The sequence below is a fragment of the Mus musculus genome, chromosome Y (genome assembly GCF_000001635.26).
Source record: "Mus musculus strain C57BL/6J chromosome Y, GRCm38.p6 C57BL/6J".
In the NCBI taxonomy this organism is placed as follows: Eukaryota; Metazoa; Chordata; class Mammalia; order Rodentia; family Muridae; genus Mus; species Mus musculus.
This window is the reverse complement of record NC_000087.7, coordinates 2,080,336-2,086,391: the sequence shown is the minus strand read 5'-3', so window position 1 is coordinate 2,086,391 and position 6,056 is coordinate 2,080,336. Positions and strand designations below refer to the sequence as shown.

The 6,056-nt window shown below is 42.7% G+C and overlaps 1 pseudogene; it reads right to left on the bottom strand.

The window, feature by feature from the left end:
• Positions 1,111-5,538, bottom strand: Gm18797 (predicted gene, 18797; annotated as a pseudogene).

Below are 6,056 nucleotides of genomic sequence, written 5' to 3'. Positions count from 1 at the left end.
GCCTGCTGTGCAGACTCAGAGACATTTTATAAACTGGAACAAGAAACAGGATAAGGTAATTCAGTTGGAACTCTCTAGTCTATTCCTTCCTGATCTCCACCTCCTTGGCATGGCCTCAAAATACTGACAGTATGAGCCTAGGAGCAAACAGAAACCAAACAACCCCCTACCCAAACTTGCTGGGCCCCATTGGACTGGAAGAACACAAGCAGAACTAGGCTCTGGGTTTAGTTTCCAGTGCAGCATTCATTTTGTCCAGCTAGAGGACACACACGAGTATGTACTTGACAACACAGACAGAAACCACACTGAAAAACCAGGTGTTTAACTTAACACTTTGGGTAAGAGTTTAACACACCAAAAATGTACTCACTATTACAGGTAATTTAGAAAATCTGCAGAGACAACAATAGATGATTTGTGTAGCAAAAAGCATTGCTTATGGATCATTCTCACTGTTCAGACACATTGATGTTCTCTTTAACTCTTTCGAAATTAGATTGCTTTTTTCCATTTGCCAACCCCTCCCAGAACCTCCTAAACTCCCCAGTCACTGAACTCACATGCCATCTCTCAAGAAAACACTATAAAAAGTAAAACCCAAAAGAAATAAAGAAATTAAAAACCACCAGCAAGACAAGTAATACCAAAACAGAAGTGCACAAGAAAAAAACCTGAGTTCCACCTGGCCACCTTCTTCTAGGCATGGAGCCTACCCTGGAATGTGGTTGATAGATTCCATTAACATCCCATTGTGACAATGTTTTGTTTTGTTTGTTTTGTTTTGTTTTGTTTTGTTTTGTTTTGTTTTCCTTTTTAAGCTTTGTTACAGCTGGAACTTTGTGTGGTCTTTCCCTTCTTTGTGTTGGGATTTTGCCTGGCTTGAACTTGTACAATCTTGAGTTCTGTCAACCAGAAATGGATGACCCCAAAGAAACCATGTCTGATACATAGATAATACATGTGGGCTGATACACATAGGATTGGTATAAAGACATGGGATGTGTTCTGGACACAGAACACATCAGAAACTAGACATCTGTAGCATGAGACTGGCAAAGGGTTGATGACCTAACTCTTCCACCTCCCATTCCTCCCAAAGTTGATCACCTGCAGGGTGTGCTCAATGGTATTAGGGAAGTTCTTCAGTGTGCAGATGGGGATGGATTTCTCAGGTGGGTCCTGGCTTGAGCTGTAAGATTCTGTCAAGAAGGAACAACCACCTGCACGTTGCTCTTGGTGGAATCATGCCTGATTCCAGCAGAGGCTTAAAATAGTAAACATAATGGCAGTCCACATATAATCCTTCAGGGAGATGGGAAGAAATGGCAGATGAGTAGCAGGCAAGCTTACATAAGACAGGAATTCAGGTCAGCTTGGTCTACAGAGTGATTTCCAGGACAGCCGAGGCTAAACAGAGAAACCCCATCTCAAAAAACCAAGGCAAGACGGGAACACAAGATCCTCATACATACACTCTACCCTGATCTTGTCCTCATCACTCAACTCCAAACTTATGAGCATCCACATTGTCTAGGGCATTGGCCACACCATCCAGCTTTTGGAAGAAGTCATCATCATAGATGTGTTCTGTCTCTGGCCTACTCGATTCTGGTGGCTGAATACCCTGATGTGTGGATTTATGTCACCCACTGCTGCAGCCTTTAATTTCTGGGTGGGCTATATGAAAAACAGAGTTGTTTCTCAGGCACTGATGCAGCAAAAGTCCACAGAGGTATCCCACGATTTATCTCATAAAAGGTTAGGCTCAAAGTCAACCAGGCTCTAACTGTGCCAATCCCAACTGGCTTGCCACAACAGATATTATAAAGTACATTAGAATGTTCTTTTATGACAGCTACATTTCTATTATTCATAAAAATTCTGTCTTGTTTTGCTTTAAGGATTATAAAGGAAGGGCTGAAGGGATGGCTCAGCAGTTAACAGCACTGACTGTTCTGCCAGAGGTCTTGAGAGTTCAAGTTCCAGCAAACACATGGTAGCTCACAACCATCCATAGTGGTATCCAATGCCCTCTTCCAGTGTGTCTGAAGACATTGACAGTGTACTCAAATATATAAAATAAATAAATCATGTTTTTTTAAGGATTATAAATGAAATTTGGCACCACACAATATTTTGGGTACTGAAACAAGAAACGAGGTCAGAATAGCCCCAAAGCTACTCTACTTTCAATTAATGACATCCAAAGCACTCAAACATAAAACAAAACAAAACACTTTATAAATACACACACATGCACACACACACACACACACACACACACACACACACATATGCAGGTATTCACACTCTGAGATGCTCAGTTGTGATGTCCACTAGGTACACCAATCATGCCATGACTATTCCCTGAATTTCCCAGCCATATTTGCTAGCAGATCATTGTGGAGGTAAGGCTCAGATATGAATTGCACGTTTCCACATGGGAATGTAGGGCGGCTGTGTGTGTGTTAAGTCTGTGTGCTGATAACCACCCCAGCTAATGACGGTTTGAAGGATTATGACCAGCAAATATAAACTGGGGCCAACTCAAATCTGGGATTGTCACAAACATTTCTTGCTGAGATGCACACACTGTTCTTCTGTAGTGTACAATGGTTTATGCACTGTCAGGTCAAAGGGAGAGACCATTTCCTGCATCTGCAGAGAAAGACTAAACTTCCTCTGGTTCTACTTTCGCTTGTGATATAAATGGGTTGTGGCCTCCTCCACCAGAACCTTCGGTTCTTTAAATACCACACACCCAAATGTCATATTTTTCCTCAGGCTTCTACTACTTTTGCATGGTCAACTGTCTACCCACATACCGGTACTGTTTCACCATGGATAGGTTCATTTCCCTAGGAGAAAGCCTTCATAAACCCTGAAAACAAGCACCCTCCTGACATTTTCCAATTGCTACTTCTCTGTTCCTCTTTACTTCTCTTACACACTTGAAATTCTAATATTAACCATATGCCACTTACTGCAACAGTAGCCCAATGAGGTCAAAGAAGCTTTGGGAGTATAGGTCATAAGTGCCACACCTTTCCATGTTAGTATCTTAAGCAGAATATTTAAAAGTTTTAGTCCACTTAACACTGTCATCTGTCAAGAACAGATGAGATAAGCATAAGCATTTACCAGCAAAATTACTTCCAATACATAACACCCCTGAGGACTCAGACCATACTCACATCTTTATAAATATGTGTTAGGTTACATACTCTCTTACAACAGCTGAGTGTATGTGTCTGTCTGTCTGTATGTGTACACACAAGTACAGGTGTATAACACACAAGCATATATACAATGCGTAGTACATGTATGAATGAGTGGGATCCTAGTGTACTAGTAGTACTAGTCCATATGCACTATGTGCAGCTCTCTTCCCTTTTTTTTTTTTTTTTCTTTTTTGGTAACCAGATCCTAGTTATCTAGAAAACAGCTTCCCAGCTTCCCTGAACTGGCTTCTTAAAATTGTGGAAGAAATTTGTCCTTTCCACTGAGAGAGCAATCTGGGAGAGGAAGGACAAATATTATTTAATACCATTTAAGTTATTATTGAGTCTTACAGACTCAGGGTTACGGGTGGAGGACACCAAAATGCAATCAGGAAGCATCTCACTTGCTCCAATCTTCCCATTAGAGGAAGCCAGGAACATTTCTTTTGTTACTTTATGTTTTCTAAATCTATAGTCTAGGGTGCTTGATGAAAAACAAAGCAAAGGAAAGATGAATTCTCAGCAAGACAATCAAGGTAACACTGACCTGTAGTGAATGCCCAGCTATGACTCTATTACCCATCTCACAATGTCACATGTTCAATGCCTGAGCATCCAAGCTTAGGTAGGGAGGGAAAACCAGGCAAATGAAAAAATTGTGACAGGTAAAAATGTCTATTGACCTCACACCTGAATGCCTGAAAAACAGTAGGGAACTAAAGGAAAAAAATAAAGAGGGGAGGGGAGGAGATGGAAGGGGAGGGGAGGTGAGAAACATCTAAGCCAATTAAGTTAGAATCAAATAGATAGAGAAAAAGACATGCCATCCTACGCACTGTGACGACCCAGGGACAGAAGAGAAACTGTTCAGGTTTTACTTCTCAATGGTGTCCATGTCTGTAACTGATTTCTTCATCCTCCCCACAGTCAAGGTCAATCATGACAAAGTCCTTGAGCAGCTCACAGCCAATGGCACCTGCACTTACCTAGAAGTTGGTAAACCATCTGATCTGAGTGAATAGGGATGGCATACGCTAACCCACCACTCCTTACTCCCAAAAGAAAACACCAACTGAACACAAGACTGTGTAGTAACAAACATTTAGTTCACAGGGATGCACATTCCTATGGGTGACTGAGAGGGGCGAAAGAAAAAGAGATACCTGAAGTCTTTCCTCCACCCACCACAAAACAGAATAGGTGATTTGATCAGGACATGAAAAACTAAAAGACCCCTCTCCAAAGGAATCAGAGAAAGAGAGATCCTTTCAGAAAGGGTGAACAGAGGCCATTAGTGTCAATCACCAGGAAGTATTTCTGCTTGCCAAGCTTCTCTTGTAGGTCTGATCTAAATGCAGCCACTTGTGCTTCCTAATGGTTCTTGTACTGAATTTATGTAAATGAGTACAGACAGGTTAGAGCACCACTTTCCTCAAGACATTCCCAAAGTTTCCCACAGTTCTCATGCACTGACTGTCAGGCACTTATCTTCCATGAAGGCTACTCTGTGCTCCGAGAGACATTCAAGGGCATCAAAGTACAGCCACTGCCTAATGGGCATAAACTTTCCAGAACAAGCCTGGGGAAAGAAGGTTGTCAGTAGCAGTAGCCTAACTGGACTAAAAGACAGTGATGGCATCAGAAGCACACACCAGCCACACCCTTTCCCACTAGGGCTCACCTTCATGACCTCCTGGGCAGCCAATCCACCAAAGAAGGCATTCATGGGTGCCAGATCCCCAGCTGCCACACAGGCCAACTTCTGGATAAGCTCTATGTCCAGGCAATGCTGCTGAACTGCTGGCAAAGCTTGATCATTCACAGCTTGTGCTAAGGTCACCAATTCTGCAGCATCCTCCTGGTTTTCGGACAAAAGGAACCTGGATAGAGCTTATCAGGCCCTACTGGAGTAAGAACAGGTATAGGAAACAGACAAATCAAAGGTTCCTGGCTGGCTTCCCACTCATTTACCTCATTATGGGGCCAAGGAGGCCTGCTGTGCTGAGTACAGAACTGATGCAGGGCCTGGAAGCCAATGTGGAGCTGAGCAGGATGACAGCACTTAGCAAAATCTGTGACCACAAACTCTGGCTCTGCCAGCAAGGCAACTAGGGGTTTCTGTGGATAATGGAGCATCACAAGACCAGATATGAAACAACTTATAAATCTCAAAAGCAGGAGTCCTTCTACTCACAGGCCCTCACCACCTACTCACAAAACTGATCTTCTGAGGTACTGAAAACTTGACTGACAATGCCTCTATGGATGTACTCAGAGAAGCTGGAGGTATCACAGATACTAAAGGGACCTGGAAAATGAAAAAGATGGAGAAGACTGCCAGTCCAATCTGTGTCTTTGCCACCCTCCCAAGATCAAGTACAAAAACCTCACAGTCCAACCCTAAGAAACTTCAGCTTTCTTTCAATTGCAAGGTCTACTCAGATAGGGACAAGCAAGAAAGCAACCAACCAAAAACCATACAAACAAACAAACAAACAAAGGAAAAACAAACAAACCAAAGCATATCCATCAAAAGCACAGGCATACAGTACACAACACTCATCCCAGCCCTTCAGAAATCAACTCAGGAGGATTCAGAGTTCAAAACTAGCCAAGGGCTACCCACAACAAACAAAAGGGCCACAGTCTCACTCATTCATATTCAGACTCTGAGTGGTAGGAAGGTGAGACCACATCTGGTTTCTGTTTCAATGCAGAAAAACAAAATGGGGAAGGGAACTGATGTCTCCTTAGTCCCAGGTCTTGTTCAGTGGCTGAGAATGAGTGCTTCTTGCTCTCTCAGAAAGTAGGAACTTGGTTAATTTGCTCACA